An 18,266-nucleotide genomic window follows, 5' to 3' on the forward strand; every position below is an offset into this window, starting at 1 on the left:
TGGTGTGGTTGGACCACTTCTGTGGCCTGCATGCTCTGCGCATGCCTGGCAGCCTCATGTCCTGGGAGTCTCAAAAGCTATCGACAAAAAAATCTGGAGCTTCCTTTACATTGTCAGCACTCTTCTGCTTTAAAATCCATCAAGTCTCTAGTGCATGTGGTTGCATGAAGAAGAGGAAACACTAGTAAGACATCTTCTAGATTTCCCTCCTGTTTTTGCACCTGCACGTTGTGTCCCATTGCTCATCTCACAATCCCCAGACACAAATGTTATAATTGCATTTGTGGATGCACAAGGGAGCCCAGTCAAAACAGGGGGGGGGGACCCTTTTTCAATTGTTATTGCTTCCATGCATTTTTTGTGATGAAGGTTAAAAGGACATTACAGTTGCAGGTTTAGGGCCATAGACTTTCTGCATCAAATTACTGATTTGCACATATTTTTAAAATAAAAGGGTGGATGTTATCTGCTTTGGGATCTTGGTGGGGTGGAGGAGAATGTCAACATTACCCTCCTGAAGCTAAGCAGGGGTCAATGGGCCTAACATCCAGAAGGTCATAGGTCCAATCCCCAACATCTCTAGGTAGGGCTGGGAAAAACTCCCTTCCTGTAACCCAGCCAATGCCAGGGGTTGAACCCAGGACCTTCTACATGCAAAGAAGATGCTCCGAGCTCCAAAACACCTAGAGGGAACCAGGATGGAGAAGGCTGATCTAAGCCCAGCAGTGCCTGCTCTGCCTGGCAGCAAATCTCCATGCAAAGGATGTGCTCCACCAGTGAGCTACAGCTTTGCTGGTCCACAGGCTAGAATTAGGATGCAGAGACCCCTGGCAGAAGCCCATTCGTGCTGCATCTATCACCAGTGTTACACCTCTGCTCAAAACACTGCCAGTGTTATTTAGGGGCTCCATTCACTTCCTACCAGCTGTCCTCATAGAGTCCCGGTGCTGACTTGAACAGCCACAACAACCTCTCTTCTATTTCTAGGCTGGCATCGGAATCAGAGGATGCTTACCTGTCCGAACCTTTGACCTGCTGCTCCCTTTGTCCTCCATCACAAAAAGGAGAAAGGAGAAGACTTTTCGTGCTCTAATGCTGGCCGACTAAGTAGCAACCCCAGATCCTTTTGCAGTATGCAGAAAGAAAAGGTCTTTAGGGAGGAATGACACCCCTCCCCTTCCAGAAATCTCTCTTCTGTCTACTGGAAGCAGAGCAGGGAAACCTCTCTCCTTCCACTCCCCATGAACTTATGTGGCTCCCCTCCCTCTTTTCCAGCATCTTACAATAGGACCCTTGATGCTGCTTTATAGATTCTACACTGCTGGGTGTTTTTTTGAAGCCTGCATAGCTCTGTAGCCGTGAGGCATGGAGAGACTTGGGTTATGGCTGGCTATCCAGGAGGAATCCCAGATATTTCTGCTCCATTGCCCATTTAAAAGACTGAAGCTGTACAGGGTCTCTCTCTGTCTCTGTCTGCCTCTCTCTTTCTCTGCTACCAACCCCCACCCCCAGGCTTCTTCCAGGGCCAATGGGAAGCTAAACCCACAGGCTCCACTATCTTTGCACATCCGAGCGTATTAAACGCACTATGGCAGCTTCCAATTGTAAGCAGGGGCTAAGAACAGAGACGGGTGTTGGTGGGGAATAGCCACCTCCCCACTCAGGACCCCTTAAGTGCTCATGAAGAATTCAGGAACCACCGAGGCCTGTTTCAGATGCCACTTACGGTTCCTTGCGAATTAAGGCACCCATTAAAGGAACTCCAAGAATTCTCGTTTTCAAGGAGCACCGCAAGGCCTTTTGTTTCATTGCTGTGTCTTTTGTGCTTTGCAATGCCCGAGTCTTAAGCGGAGATTGAAAAAGCAGAGATTAAAGCTAGGGTGTCTAGACAATAGCGTAATGGGCAATACAAAAAAGGGGGTCATAGGATTCTATTCTGAAATGGGGGTCTTTCCCTTGGCTTGCTCATCATTCAATCCTAGCCAAGGTGAGCTTGGAGGAGGGAGGCCTTATGTGTTTGGCTGAGGGGGGAGCTTATCTCTCCATGCTCTGCAAAAAAAAGGCTCATTGCTTTGCAGCACAGAAGCATCCTTCCACTTGCTCCAAAGATACTTGGTATTTGATTGATTGATTGATTGATTGATTGATTGATTGATTGATTGCACTTATATCCCACCTTTTTCCTCCCAACAGCTCAAGGTGGCATGCATGCTTCTCCCCCTACTCAATTAAACCCCACAACAACTCTGTAAGGTAGGCTGGGTTGAGAGGCAGTGACTGGCCCAAGGTCATCTTGTGAGCTCCATGGTTGAGTGGGTATTTGAACCCTCGTCTCCTAGGTCCTAGTCCAACACTCTAAACCTACACCCCACTCGTTTCCAGTGTGGTCACATGTGTAAACATGCTCCATTTGATCAAATGCGTGTGGACAAGGAGGGGGAAACAGGTGGGTGACCTGGGGCTAGGCTGAAATCGGGGAAGAGAGATCTGGATGAAGGAATCCCTTCTGCCTTCTTCCCTCCTGGGGAAAGGAAAAAGAGGGTGTCGGCCCATTACTGGCGGTGGAGGAAGCAGAGTCAGAAGTGGAGGGTGCAGCTTGGTGGCCAAGAACTGGCAGCACTCCCATCTCTGGGAACAGATGCAGCCTCCCTGATGCAGTGAATGTCTGCATGCTCAGCAGTCTTGCAAGGCACAAGAGTCTTGCGAGTGGAGACTTCCGGTCTGCTGTGGAGGTTATGGCAGCGGGCTTTGTGTCGTTGGAATAAAAGACGACACAAGTCCTGCAATTTAAGGGTTGAGGGTTTCCAAACATTTATTCAGAATCGCCTTTCTTGTAATTTGAATCCATTGGTTAGGGTCCTGCCCTGTGAAACAGCTAAAAACAAGCTTGCTCCACCCACCATGTGACATCCCTTCAGATATTTGAAGGTGATTTTCATATCACTTCTCAGTCCTCCCTTCTCCAGGCTAAACATACCCAATTCTTTCAACTGTTACTCATAAGGCTTGGTTTCCAGGCCCTTTCTCATCTTGGCTGCCCTCCTCTGTACACTTTCCAGCTTGTCAATACCCTTCTTAAATTGTTGATTAACTTCAATGGGTCTACACTCAGAAGGTCTAGCATTGAGTATAACCCCTAGAATAATTTTGCAGGGTGTAGAGCTGTGCACTTGAAGAGGAAGGAGCAAAGATAGCATCCTCTTTGCAATGAAGTTGATAGCTCATGGAGCAGGTTAGATGTGATGGCACAGTAATCAAACAGCATTCAAGGGCATGTGATTTCTCATGCAGATTTGGAAGACATGCACTGAAAACCAGGCAATACACACCCAATAAGATTAGGAACGTCTCTGTGTCAATGAAGCTGGGGCATCGCACTTTAAAAGTTAGAGGAAAGTAAACCCATAGAAGGCCTCAAGCCGAAACAACTGCAAGAGAAGAGAGGAGAGGAGAGAAGAAAAGTTAGTTCTAGAGGGGTTAGTAACTGGAGTATCCTCCTTTGATAGACACAGCGATGGGGAGAAATTAAATCCAATTGTATTTAAAAGGCGGACCTACCTGATTTGCACTTTCCAAAATTTGTGAACCATCACAAAACTATCCTTCAAAATTCACAGATCCAAAATTTTGCAATGCACTTCTCCAGCCACATAGCATGATACCAAAATGTACACATTAAAATGCATGTTTTAAGAAAATTAAGATCCAAAAAGTATTAGGGAAAGCTGCTTTGCAAAAGTGTGTATTTTAGGCACAACTACAAAGATGTGTGTATTAGGAGAAATTCACACTAAAATGCTTGTGAATTTTTATAAGGACTTTAAAAAAATAATCACGAATTGATAAGAAAATGTGGAGAACTGAACTTAAAGAGTGGAAAAATGAGAAACCAAGAGAAAGTAAGATTATCAGATTCGTCTATCCTAAGTTCTTTTCTTACAGCTACACCTAAGTTCTTTTCTTACAACTACAGTGGTGCCTCGCAAGACGAAATTAATTCATTCCGCGAGTTGCTTCGTCTTGCGATTTTTTCATCTTGTGGAGCGCAGATTCCCCGGGTATTAACGGTTTTACGAAAAAGGAAGCACCTCGAAAAACAGAAAACCCTTTCGTCTACCGAGTTTTTCGTCTTGCGAGGCATTCGTCTTGCGGGGCACCACTGTATGTGGACTAGAGACAAACTTCCAGTCAGTAACTACCTAATTCTGCTATAAAACTCAGCCAGGTGCTCCTGGGCCTTGCTGAAACAACTTGAATGCTCAGTCTCAACTGCTGGACCACTGTCCATGGTCCTGAAACCACACCATTACAGTATGTTCCTCCAAGGTACTGACAGTGCCTTGCTGTCCTGCCTAGAGAACCAGGAACTTCTGCCCTCCCCTTGGGTGAATTCTCTCTTTGATAGTGGGCATCCCTGTGGATCATGGCATGGGGGACCTTTCTCAGCTGACAATTAGGATGCACATGTTGCTGCTGCTATACAGGACTGAGAGTCAGTTTGTTCCTTGCTGATGCAACATCAGAGCTCTGAGTCTGGCAGCCCACCATACACCCAGCCTGAGATCTGCCTTGCCTCGTTTCACCCGAGCAGGATGCTTCCTCCACACAACTACCCTAGTTCTGGTTGGCCAACTTCCAATCTGGCTCGTTGTCCACCATCCCATGCCAACAAAAAGCAACCCACAAAGAAGGTGATTTCAATGGAAGCGCAAGAGAGGCAGGCACAGCGTGCTGGTGTCAGAGGAAACAAAAATAGGGCTGGTTAGGAGGTTTTGTTCAGCACCAAGAAAAAGAAAAGCAACCTGTGAAACAAAGAGCTCAGCCAAGGAGGAAATGAGAGCAAAAGGAAATGCCATCCAGAAAAAGAAATGCTCCCTAACTAGACATTCCTTTCAGAAGGAATTCTGGAATTATTTAAAGCTTCAACTATACGGGTAGGTCAATGAAAGTTGTGCCTCAGCAGGGGGAGAAAAAAGGACAGGGAAGAATAACACTTCAACGTGAGATTACAACTGCTGATTTTAGAAATTAGGCAGCCTCGACCGAGCCCTCGGTGATTCCATGAGCTGGAATTTAATATTCACAATGCTAAGAAAACTGGGAGTCCCACGGTGTTTTTAAATTAACAATTAGCTTAATAAAACTCAGGTTCCAAGAACAAAATAGCAAAGTGATAATTCACAAAAAGTCACAAACTGGCAATATGGAGATGTGCAAAGCACGCCTCTCTTATGCAGAACAGAAGGGGAGCCCCACTGAATCAGGCCAATGGTCCCTCTCAGCCAACACCCTCTTCTCACAATGGCCAACCAGATGCTTGTGGCAAACCCACAAGTGGGATTTGAGCACTAGAGCACTCTCCCCTCCTGTAGTTTCCGGCAAATGGTATTCAGAAGCATTGCTGCTTTCAACTGTGAAGGCAGAGCATAGCCATTGTGACTAGTAGCCATTCTCCTCCATGAATTTGTCTGATTCTCTTTTAAAGCCATCTAGGTTTTAAAGCCAATAAAGCGAGATGAGCGCTGCAACCCCAGAGTCGGTCACGACTGGACCTAATGGTCAGGGGTCCCTTTACCTTTACCTTTTAGGTTGAGGGACGCGGGTGGCACTGTGGGTTAAACCACAGATTCTAGGACTTGCCGATCAGTAGGTTGGCAGTTCAAATCCCCACGACGGGGTGAGCTCCCGTTGCTCGGGCCCAGCTCCTGCCAATCTAGCAGTTCAAAAGCACGTCAAAGTGCAAGTAGATAAATAGGTACCGCTCTGGTGGGAAGGTAAACAGCATTTCTGTGTGCTGCTCTGGTTCGCCAGAAGCGGCTTAGTCATGCTGGCCACATGACCCGGAAGCTGTATGCCGGCTCCCTCGGCCAGTAAAGTGAGATGAGCGCCACAACCCCAGAGTCGTTCGCGACTGGACTTAACTGTCAGGGGTCCTTTACCTTTTTAGGTTGGTGGGCATCACTGCCTGCAAGTGGGAGCGAGTTTCATCGTTCAACTATAAGCTGCTTTCTTTCATCCCTCCTGAATCTTCCAACATATCCACTAAGTCACCCCCATTTCCAGTCTGCATTCTTCAGACATTCTCCAGAAAAGGTGCAGGTGGTTTGGTGTCATAACATTCAGCCCCAGACAGTATATAGCATCCCCAGTCTCTTCATCCCAGCTCCACCCAGACCCTACAAGGGAGCAGAACGTTCCCTGCCTTAGCTCCTTTCCTCTTCACACTGTTTCCCCTCCTGCCTCCCCAGGTACAGTTAATCTGGTGCCTGGCAAGGGTCAAAGACCTCTTGTCTTGTGGCTTTCAGCTGAGTGTAAGCAATCTGACTATGAGATGGAAAGAACCTTAATAGAGTGTCAATCTAGGGAGCCCAAGATGGAGGAAAGGAAGACCCAAGGGGCTTTAGCATAGTGATGGTGGTGTCCCAGTTTGGAACACCCCCTTTCTAGAGGTGTGGATGGTTCCATTGTTGTTGGGAACTTTCCAATTGAAGGAAATTTCTTTGGCCACAACACTGATAACACTATGAACCTACTTTGAATAAGGACGAGGGTGGTGCTGTGGTCTAAACCACTGAGCCTCTTGTGCTTGCTGATCAGAAGGTTGGCGGTTCAAGTCCCCACGATGGGGTGAGCTCCCGTTCCTCTTTCCTAGCTCCTGCCAACCTAGCAGTTTGACAGCACACCAGTGCAAGTAGATAAATAGGTACAGCTGTGACAGGAAGGTAAACAGCATTTCTGTGTGCTCTGGTTTCCATCACAGTGTCCCATTGTGCCAGAAGCGGTTTAGTCATGCTGGCCACATGACCTGGAAAGCTGTCTGTGGACAAACACTGGTTCCCTCGGCCTGAAATCAATCAAAACTTTATTAGCAAAGCCAACAGGCCACAGCTATACAAGAATTAAAAATAGAAATAAGGATAAAAGGGAGAAAAGAGCAAGCAAAAGGAGGTCCGTCAGATGAACAAGTCTGTCACTCAGATGGTGGCCCTCAATTTCATAGCTCTTTCGATGTACCTCGCGACCTTCTCTGTTATCTGACTATCCGTATCAGATAAGAGGAAATACAGTGTGATGTCTGGTGAACGGCCGGGGTTGGAGAGAATGAGTGGAGTAATAATCTCATTCCTTAGGTCTTTGTAAAGGGGACAGGATAGGAAGACGTGGGACACTGTTTCCGTGTTACCATCTCCACATGGGCAGAGTCGTTTTTCAAATGGAGTCTTTTGGTAGCGACCTTCGAGTACGGCAGAAGGGAGAACATCCCATCTAGCCAGTGTAAAGGCACGTCTGTATTTTGGGATGGTTAATTTAAACAAATATGAAGCTGGAGAGTCAAAATGAGAAGGGGGAAAGTAGGTATACCATGGGCACAGTTTCTTTAAGATAGTCAGGTTGTTTTGCCGTTCAATGTCTTTCAGGCGCTGGCCTATTAGACTCTGCTTTAATGAGGCCCATTGATAGTAGGGACTGTGAATGCAGACCGCATGTAAGAAGTTTTTGATGCACAGTTTTGAACCACTTGCTTTTGTGGGGGTCTTGCATTACTAGAGGCAGTAGACCAGGTGGATTTAGATTAAGACGAAGCCAGTAGTTGAGTGTTCTTTGCCAGGTCTGAGTTTCTACAGATGGAAGGCAGGCCTCGAGTCGTAATGCTGCGTTTGGAACACAGGAGGGGACGCCGAATATCTGCCTTAGGAATTTAGACTGAACAGTTTCAAGACTGGAGCAGTGGTTCCCCGTCCAGATTTGTGCCCCATACAGTAACTGCGCCAGAGGTTTTGCTTGAAAAACTTCAAAGGCTGCTGGGATGTATCTGCCCCCCTTCGTATAAAAGAAGCGAGACAGCATCTTAATACTTTGAGCTGCTTTTTCTTTGGCACATTTTTGATGGACATCCCAGGACCCGGTCGACTGGAAAACGATACCCAGATATTTGAAGGCTTTAACCTGTTCAATTGTCTGGTTATCCATCCTCCAGCTGTACTGTCTGTGTTTCCTTGCAAAAACCATAATTTTGGTTTTCTGATAGTTTATTACCAGTTGCTCTCTCCTGCAGTATGCTGAAAATTCACCTATGAGCCTATTTAAGCCTATTCTTGTTCGAGATAGGAGTATCGCATCATCAGCATACAAAAGTACCGATATTGATTTGTCAGCCAGTTTGGGGGCGTGGAAGTCCGGAGATGACAAACAATTAACCATATCATTGATGTAAAAGTTGAATAAAACTGGGGCCAAGATGCAACCTTGCTTGACCCCCTTGCAGACAGGAACTGGTCCTATAAGATGGCCATTTGACGAAGTTCTTACATGCAGCACCGTGTCTTTATATAAACAGCTGATCAGAAATAATAGTCTTTTGTCTATACTTGATGTGCTCAATTTATCCCAGAGTCTTGTACGTGGAATTGAATCGAAAGCAGCCTTTAGATCGATAAAGGCTGCATATAGCACCCCACGGGATTTTTTGGCATATTTGTCAATTAAATAGGCTAGGGTGAAGCAATGATCTATGGTGGACCTGCCTTGCCTGAAACCCGCTTGCTCTTCCGCTAGAATAGCTTCAGTTTCGAGCCAGCTAGTTAGCTTAATATAAAGATGTTTGGCATATAGTTTGCTGGGTATAGGCAGAAGACTGATTGGTCTATAACTCGCCGGGTCTGGCATAGGTCCTTTTTTATAGATTGGAATAACTATTGCCTCAGTCCAACCATCTGGGAGTAAACCCGTTGAGTCGATCCAAGAAAATAAAGACGCCAGCAGGGGGGCCCACCAGCCAATGTTGGACTTCAGAAGTTCGGCAGGGATGTAGTCATTCCCTGGGGCCTTGTTGTTCTTTAATTGTGCGATTAAGTTCTCAACTTCCTTTACAGTTACTGGTGGCCAATGAGGTAGGTCCTCCAATTGAATACATAATTTGTAGTGTTGGGCTTCCTGGTCATAGAACAAAGATTGAAAATGGCGCAACCACTCCATTGGTTCCACTGTACAGATGGAATTAGTACGCTCCTGGTCCAGTAGACCAGATATGGTTCGCCTCGGCCTGAAAGCAAGATGAGCACCACAACCCCATAGTTGCCTTTGACTGGATTTAACTGTCCAGGAGTCCTTTACCTTACCTTACCTACTTTGAATAGTCACAGCGTCCACCAAAGAAACCTAGGATCTGCAGTTTGTTAAGGGCGCTGAGAATTGTTAGCAGACCACCACCACTCTCACAGAGCTACAATTCCCAGAGCGGTTGAACAATCAATTGCTCTACACAGGGAACTCCATGTCGCCGTCATCCTATGTATTTTGTGCACAGTAGTGCTGGAAGCTTGCTGTATCACTCTCATTTTCAGCACTGATTGCGCTTCATCTAGTGATTCCTTGCACAATGGCTACCAAGAACAGTGGTGAAACTGACACCCTCTTTCCTAAGAGAAGCATCTTTACTGTGTGGGTGAAACTGACAAGTAACATATCAGTTTCCTACAGCATATGGAACTTCCTCAGACTTGCTGCAGAAATGAGGAGAAAGCCTGACACCATTATTATGATTTATTAAATGTCTATATCGGCTGTCATGCAAAGATCACAGGGTGGTTCACAATATAAATATACCCCCAAAACTCCCACATTCTTTAGATTCTTTGTTCAGGTCCAAGGAACTGTGCACAAACTCCTCTCCCTCGCTGAACTTCATGCACATTTACACATTGAATTGCATGCAGATATAGACAGATTTTGAGTTATGCTCTTGAATTCTGGTGCTGGAGGAGACTCTTGAGAGTCTCATGGACTGCAAGAAGATCAAACCTATCCATTCTGAAGGAAATCAGCCCTGAGATACTGATCTGCACTAGCAGACCAGCAACATCAGCATTGGAATCAAACCAGATTCCCAGTCAAATCAAACAAAGCAGAGTGGTTCGATTCACTTCAGTTCGGCAAACCTAAATTTCAGGCATGTGCTTGCATCTCTTCCACAAATCTGACGGGTGTCGCAGTTTTATACATGTATTAAAAGCCAGCAGGGTTGTGGAGGTTAACACAGGCAATCTAAGCCCAGGGTTGTCTTTTTCAGAGCGGAAGTGATGTCACGGTGCTCTGAGGAACTGACGGACCCCCCCCCCCTTGCTCTGGCAAGTGAATGAAGCGATAAGGAGGCTTACAAATTTTGACAGATTAGCACAGAAGAAGTCAGCAAATGAGGAATATCATCAAGCAGAGGATAGACAATTCTTTCCTCCTGCTGAGGAGGAAAGGATTTGTCTCCTGCTGAGATGAAGTGAGGGGGGTTTCTTGCCGCACTGAGTCCTCCGAGTCTGAGGATAGCATTGCTACATCATCTGGCGGGGGGGCAGGCACGTGCGCAGGCAAGGTGATATTGGCATGGTTCCTCTAGGGCAGCCACACGTCTGGGTTTCATCCTGCACACCCTTCCCTTTCTGGTTTGAAACCCTCCAACTCCTCCCCATTTTGCCTCAGACTGATGAGAGTGGCAGCCCAAACGTGGGGGGTGGGGGCGCCACGAGGCTAACAAAGGCCACTTTCTAAGAAGGTTGTAACCTCCAGCATTTTACAGTGGTCCCTCGGGTTACAAACACTTCGGGTTACAGACTCTGCTAACCCTGAAGTAGTACCTCAGATTAAGAACTTTACCTCAGGATGAGAACAGAAATCACACGGGGGCGGCGCAGCGGCAGTAGGAGGCCCCATTAGTTAAAGTGGTACCTCAGGTTAAAAACAGTTTCAGGTTAAGAACGGACCTCCAGAACTAATTAAGTTTGTAATCAGAGGTACCACTGTATTTTGAAGTCCCTGGTATTTACAACACGCCATTTAGAGACTTTCCCTCCTGCCGCCAGCGAAAGAAAAGACCAAAAAATTTCACTAGTTTTCCTTGTCTCCATTTCTGAGCTGCATGAAATAAGTATAAATCAGGCCCAGCTCCCCATTAATCCTCTCCCCATCAGTTCAGCGCTGTCAACATGCCAATATCCTTCGCTTCATAGTCACCAGACTAGCTCTCTCAGTCAGGGTGCTGGGGCTCTCGCCTAATCCAAATGTAATTATTATTTTTTCTTCTTATTTTGAAATAAGGCTGAAGACAATGTTTCAAGGGCTCTGCTGAAAATTAAAGGCACTCAGCATCTGCGAAAATGCATTTGTTCCCCAATTTTGTCATTCTCTATTAAACAAACAAACAGAACACAATTAAGCTAATTCAGTGCTGTTTGTTCGTCACCATCATTATTATTACTGCTCAGTGGTCTATTATTTTCTGGGAAAGCGCATCCTTTTTTTTAAAAAAAAAAATGTTTTATTTTATTAATCAACATCACCCCAAAGCATATTGCAAAAGAAAACAGAGCCAAATTAGTACAAATAACTGGATCGGAAGATCGGCGCATAACTGTAATTTGGAATCAGAATCGAAAACAATTATATAAATCATATCCTCCTCATCATAATCTAACAAAAACAAAATTTCTTCACTGGAACTGGGGGATATACCCACTCTGTTAATATTGAAACCAAATAACAAAGTGAGGAAATCTTTAAGCCAGGGACATTTATAAGAGGGCAGTAGAGTACCTTGGTTTTTGAACAGCTTAGTTCTCAAATGTTTTGGCTCCCGAACGCTGCAAGTGTTAGTGTTCTGGTTTGTGAAATATTTTTGGAAGCCGAATGTCCAACGGGGCTTCCGATTGGCTACAGAAGCTTCCTGCAGCCAATCAGAAGCCGCACTTCTGTTTCCATACATTTTGGAAGTCAAACGGACTTCCAGAATGGATTCTGTTCGACTTCCAAGGTACGACTGTATTCCACAAAACAGAACCATACAGAAATAGGCTTCACTTTTTTATTCTGACCTCTCACGGCTCTTATTTAGCAAGTTAATTCCTACACTGCATCTTTCCCCCCCTTTGTTATACGGATTCTTCACACACAAACTAACAAACTAACATGAATTTTAGAAACCAATAGGTATGGTTTGGTTATAGTGTCCATCCAAACTGGATCCTGCCTCTTCAGTCTTAGGGTACCACATTTAGGGTCAATAGCACCATGCTTTTATTAGCTTGACCATTTTTATTTTAAAAATTGAAGTGTGCAAGCTGTTGAGTTATACATAACTCTTTCTCTCAGTCTAGATCAGGGCTAGGGAACCTTTGCTTCTCTCTATGTTGTTCAACTACAGCTCCCACCATCCCATTGACCTTTTGTTCTCCTGTTCTAAATCTCCCAGCGTTCAGCTTCGTTGGAGGTCCACAAATTCTAGTGTGGTGAGAGAGGGAGAAAAACTTTTCTCTATCTACTTCCTCCAGGCAATGCATAATTTCATAAGCTTCTATCATGTCACCTCTTACTCAACTTTTCTTGAAACTAAAAAGCCCCCAAAAGACAGCTGAAGGCAGCAGCTGTGTCTACCTTTCACATTTTCTTCCCCGGGTTAGGCATACTCAACTCTTCTAGCCACCCCCCATAGCTCATAGCATCCAGACGTCTCACTACCCAGGTGGCTCTCCGATAGACAGACAGCAGTTTGTCAATGGGTGCCTCTGAGCTGTCACTCTTTTGATGGAGCGATTCAAGCACAACCTGCAGATTTAGGCTGGACAAGTAAAGTGCATTGAAGTGCTCTTGTGATTCTAGAGCAGGCATCCCCAAAGTTTGCCCTCCAGCTGTTTTGGGACTACAACTCCCATCATCCCTAGCTAACAGGACCAGGGGGTCAGGGATGATGGGAATTGTAGTCCCAAAAACAGCTGGAGGGCCGAGTTTGGGGATGCCTGCCCAAGAGCCACAAAGAAGAAGACATGTCGCAGTTTGTGGGAGTGGTCCCTACTCGCGAATCAATAGCCAATTGTAACAAAAATTAATCCATTCAAAAGTAAGTATTCTGACAAGGATTACAGACTCAAATAGAGATTACAAACTCAAACTCATAAGGATATGTATATCCAATTAGGGATCAGAAATCAGTAAGTTCTTTTGAATGGATTAGTTTTAGTTACAATTGACTATTGATTTGCGAGTAGGGACCACTCCCACTATTGAAACTTACATTGGCCTGAGTTCTTGGTGTGCTTTTTTCTTGGTATATTTAATAACAAGAACTCTGTGATGGTCTGGGATTCAGACTCAGAGGCTGAACCTGAGGAATCCCAGCCTGCACAGGAGTCCCTGCCTCCAGAACCAGCTGAGCCGGGGCTGGGGCTTGAGCCTGAAGGATCCTCACCTGTGATGGATCCTCAGGTGCGGGCTCCAGCTGAGTCTGCTCTGGCCCCATCAGGGGAAGCTGAGGTTGCCTCTGGGTCCAGTAACCCTCCAGCCTCTCCTGAGCTGCAGAGGCTCAGGGCAGAGAGGCAGAGGGAACTAAGTTCCCACAGGAGGAGTGCTTGCCTCCAGACCAGGAGAGGCGAGTCACCTGTGGACCGGGGCCACCCTATGCCTCAGGGCAGATAAAAGCCAGCCAGCCCCAGTCCCAGGTTGTGGGAGCAATGTTGTTGCTAGCCTGTTCCTGCCTGCACCCTGTCCTGCTCTTCTGCCAGAGTTCCTGACCCCACCCGACTCCCCGCCTTGGACCCAGCTACAGCTTTGACAGACAGCCTCTATACTGCACCATCGACCTCAGACTGGACTCGGACCTCGCCTCTCGGTTAGCCCCCGGGACCAGCACAAACTCCAACTTATTTAACACAGTTTGGAAAGTGGCAGCAAAATGCAGTGAAAAGCGTGAGGTGAACAAATGATTCATGGAAGAAGAAACACAGTGCAAGCAAATAGGGACAGGTGCAGGATGAATGCTCACTGGCGTCTAACCACTCCACAAACAAATCAAAACAGGTGCTCAGTGATATCCCCAACACAGTCTAACCTCAATTTAAGCCTTGTGCAAGCGAAACAAGACAAATGCTTGTCTGGAGGACCTCAAAGTCCTTCCTCAATGTGACACCCAGAACCAGGAGCCCAAGCAAAGCAATCCAATGTAGTTATGAATGAGTGATTTTGGATTAACTCCAGAGATTATCGGTTTGGGCCTTGATGGCAAGTTAGAAGGTTATGGCAATGATTTCTTGATTCTTTGTACTCCGATTATAGAATTGAGCCCTGAGGCTTCAGGAGAGGAAAGAAAACAATCCCAGTGTCAATGTCTGGGTGGGTCCCGGCCGTAACAAAGCCCTGATGGGAACAATAGGGAGTTTGTGCACACAGCCGAGTATCTGTGTGGGCTCTGTAACAGATGTGTCAAACGGCATATTCCAAAGATGAGGAGTTAATTGATGCTATAAATAGTATTGCATAGACACTGAGAACACAGAGAGACTTAATGCTCCGATCTAAAACGCACCGTCTAGCCATGTGATTAATCACTGACATGGATTTGAATTCATGGGGAAGATCTGCCGCTGGCTGGATGAGCAAAAAGAGGCAGAGGGATTGGTTGTTTTACATGTCAATTAGCCCAGTCAAATAATTTGAATTCAGGCTATTGGGAGACTTCTCTGCCTTTATGTTTGGGAAGGTGCCATATTGCAGAGAGCTAATTAGGTCTAGAGATTGGAGTGTGGAGGAAAGCTTTTGCGGGTCTGTTTATTTCATTTTCGGGCGGTTTTAAAAAAAATAATAGACACATGCAAACACACCACTGTGTAGCTCCATTTCTGCAACCCCAAAAATGTTTGTATGACTTCGGGGCATGTTTTTTTCTCTTTCTGTCTCTCTGGATTTATGAGAACAACGTTCATTCCCGCTTTGAGGGAGTAACACGAATAAACGCATTAAAGCAAAATGGATATGCCTGAATCAAACAATTAATATCTGTCATGTGGTGGGTTATTGGTTTAGGGGTTGTGTTCCCCCCCCCCTTTCTGCTGTGAACAAATTCTTACTGCGAGAGAGAAGGAATAAAGTATTGTATGGAATTCAAAACAAGCTTATTGCATGGGATTTCTCAAGGGCTTAGAGAGAAATGCACACATTATTCATGCAGTTCCTCCTCTCTGCAAACTCTCCTATAATAATAATAATTTATTATTTAAACCCCGCCCATCTGGCTGGGCTTCCCCAGCCACTCTGGGCAGCTTCAAAAAAAATATTAAAATACTGTAATATATCAAACATTAAAAGCTACCCTAAACAGGGCTGCCTTTAGATGTCTTCTAAAAGTCTGGTAGTTATTGTTCTCTTTGACATCTGGTGGGAGGGCGTTCCACAGGGAGGGCGCCACTCCCAAGAAGGCCCTCTGCCTGGTTCCCTGTAACTTGGCTTCTCGCAGTGAGGGAACCGCCAGAAGGCCCTCGGTGCTGGACCTCAGTGTCCAGGTAGAACGATGGGGGTGGAGGCACTCTTTCAGATATACTGGACCGAGGCCATTTAGGGCTTTAAAGGTCAGCACCAACACTTCGAATTGTGCTCAGAAACGTACTGGGAGCCAATGTAGGTCTTTCAAGACCGGTGTTATATGGTCTCAGCGGCCGCTCCCAGTCACCAGTCTAGCTGCCGTGTTCTGGATTAGTTGTAGTTTCTGGGTCACCTTCAAAGGTAGCCCCACATAGAGCGCGTTGCAGTAGTCCAAGCGGGAGATAACCAGAGCATGCACCACTGTCCGCAGGCAGATAGGGACTCAGCCTGCGTACCAGATGGAGCTGGTAGACAGCTGCCCTGGATACAGAATTGACCTGTGCCTCCACGGACAGCTGTGAGTCCAGAATGATTCCCAGGCTGTGCACCTGGTCCTTCAGGGGCACAGTTACCCCATTCAGGACCAGGGAATCCTCCACACCTGCCCGCCTCCTTTCCCCAAAAAACAGTACTTCTGTCTTGTCAGGATTCAACCTCAATCTGTTAGCTGCCATCCATCCTCCAACTGCCTACTCTTATGAGAACCAGTGAGGAGCCCTGCTGGATCAGGCCTGTGACCCATCTGGTCCAACATCCTGTTCTCACTGCAGCCAACAAGTTGCTTCTTCAAAGCCCACCAGCAGGACCTGGGTGCAACAGCAATCTCCCCACTGGTGATTCACAGCAACTGGTATTCAGAGGCTTCCTGCATATAAGACTGGAGGTAGAATTTATTGAAATGCTTGCACTGGCTGTGCATATGCTACCAGGCCAGGTTCGAAATTCTTGCGTTAATTTACAAAGCCTTTCACAGCTTGGGTCCAGGATAACTCAGGGATGACTTGATTATTTGCATTCTGATCCCTGATTTCTTTGGGGGAATAATTATTAGTGGTCCTCCCATGGCTTGGATGCACAGCTTCTATTCCAAGTGTTTTCAGTCCTATGGGTCCAGTTTGTGCGACTTCCTCCCAGTTGAAGTCAAACAGGCCCCTTTGCTGCTGAATGTCTGACATTTCCTGAAGACTTCTTAACTGAATTCTGATTTTATAATTTCAACTCATATTTAGTCTTATTGTATTGGGTCTCATGCATACCACTTAGAGATGGCTGTGATTAAGCGGAATGCAAATTGTTGAAATAAAAACAGTCGTACTTCGGAAGTCGAACGGAATGCATTCTGGAAGTCCATTCGCCTTTCAAACATTTGGGAACCAAGGCACAGCCTCTGATCGGCTACAGGAAGCTCCTGCAGCCAATCGGAAGCCACGACAGATATTCAGGATCCAAAGAACGTTCACAAACCGGAACAACCACTTCCGGGTTTGGAGCGTTTGGGAGCCAAAACGTTCAACTCGCAAGGCATTCGACTTCTGAGGTACGACTGTAATCATAAATGGCAGGTGTCATGGCTAGTAGCCGCTAAGAGCCTTATCCGCCATGAATCTATCTGATCCTCTTCTAAAGCCATCCAAGCTGGTGGCCATGATTACATCTTGTGACAGCAAATGTCATAGGTTAACCATGCACTGTGTGAAGAAGACCCACTTTCATCCACCCTGAATCTTCCCAATGTCCAGTTTCAACATTCAGTTACTTCTTTCTAGATCAGAGTTTCCCAAACATGGATCCCCAGCTGTTGTTGGACTACAACTCCCATCATGCCTAGCTAGCAGGAGCAACAGTCAGGGATGATGGGAGTTGTAGTCCAACAACAGCTGGAGACCCATTTGGAAAACCCTGTTCTGAAGCCCTACAACCCTGAGGAACAGCTACTTTCCCTACCAAATTGCAGCAGGATCAAATATTGGGTAACAGGCCAGGCAGGGATTGGCTCCAGGTTTGAAGAGCCCCCTTGCAGAATCAATTCTAGCAGGAGTCCTCCTACACTGGTGGACTTGTCCCCAGGCATACCAGGTAGTGATGGCAGGCAGCTGTGAACCATCATTTCCCACAATGCCCTCAGGCATAGAGGAAACTGGTGGAATTTAAAAGGGTACCTTGAGAGCTGGGGGACGGACACTGTGGCCCCCTACAGCCTCCAGAAGATGCGATGTCCTGAATCCAAAGGCCCCATTCATCTCCCTTCCAGATGACCCACGGTCAGTGGAGTCTGAACTAGGAAAGTACAGCTGTCAGATGAGGATCATGCCAGGAAGTCTTCAGTTCACTATGGTTTCCCTTAATGGCTGATCCATTGGACCAAGTCAGGCTAGGATTTGAAGCCATGGACGTCCAGTCATTATCCAATGTTTCCCAGTTCATAAACAAAAGGAAAGGCTCATTTGTATCTCAGCTTATTAAGCCAATATATCAGGGGCAAGAAAACTTCAGCTCAAGCGCCACATTCCTTGCTAGGCAACATTCTGGGGGCCAGATACCAGTGGTAGGAGAGGCCAAAGTGGACAGAATAGCAAATGTAAATAGAGCAGTAAATTATTATTTTTTCCTGTTTGTTCAGTAGGGTAGTTTCCACACCTGTGTCCTCCATTCAGGCAAGAAAGAGGCATTATTAGAGTTCAGCGACACATTCCAGCCAGGCAAAAAGAGCAAAGTGGGCCATAAAACAGGACTAGTGATGGCTGTGGCCTGAGGAGAGCCTCAAGGGCCAGAAAAAGCAGTCTTGAGTGCTGCGTTTGTCCCCCACCCCCTGGCTGGAGGTTCCACATCTCTGCATTATTTGATAATCCAAACGCAGCCATTGAAAACATGACTTTATTCTTCCTCCTCGCCTTCCTGTTCCCACCCTGGAAACATTATGCACAAAGCTCAAGAAGGTTCACTTCCATATCGATTGAATTCCATCAATTCTAGCCTCAGACTTTGAATATCAATCTCCAGGTCGGAGAGAAACAATACAAACTTAAAGCTTTTGCAGATGACCTAGTTTTGACCCTGCAGGAGCCAGAATCTAGTACGAAAAGAGTATT

General features: G+C 46.2%; 1 protein-coding gene across 23 annotated transcripts in view; it reads right to left on the minus strand.

Moving 5' to 3' along the window:
- Positions 1 to 18,266, minus strand: part of ARVCF (ARVCF delta catenin family member) — a 589,425-nt gene that overhangs the window by 319,199 nt on the left and 251,960 nt on the right. For 16 of the 23 annotated variants that reach the window (XM_083717047.1, XM_083717021.1, XM_083717024.1 and 13 more), the window contains exon 4: positions 3,330 to 3,428. The exons of the other annotated variants lie outside the window; for them this stretch is intronic. The gene's annotated coding sequence lies outside the window, so the exon portion shown is untranslated. The remainder of the gene's footprint in view (positions 1 to 3,329; positions 3,429 to 18,266) is intronic. 23 annotated transcript variants of the gene reach the window in all.

Source organism: Podarcis gaigeae (assembly GCF_964106915.1).
Source record: "Podarcis gaigeae genome assembly, chromosome: 16".
NCBI lineage: Eukaryota > Metazoa > Chordata > Lepidosauria > Squamata > Lacertidae > Podarcis > Podarcis gaigeae.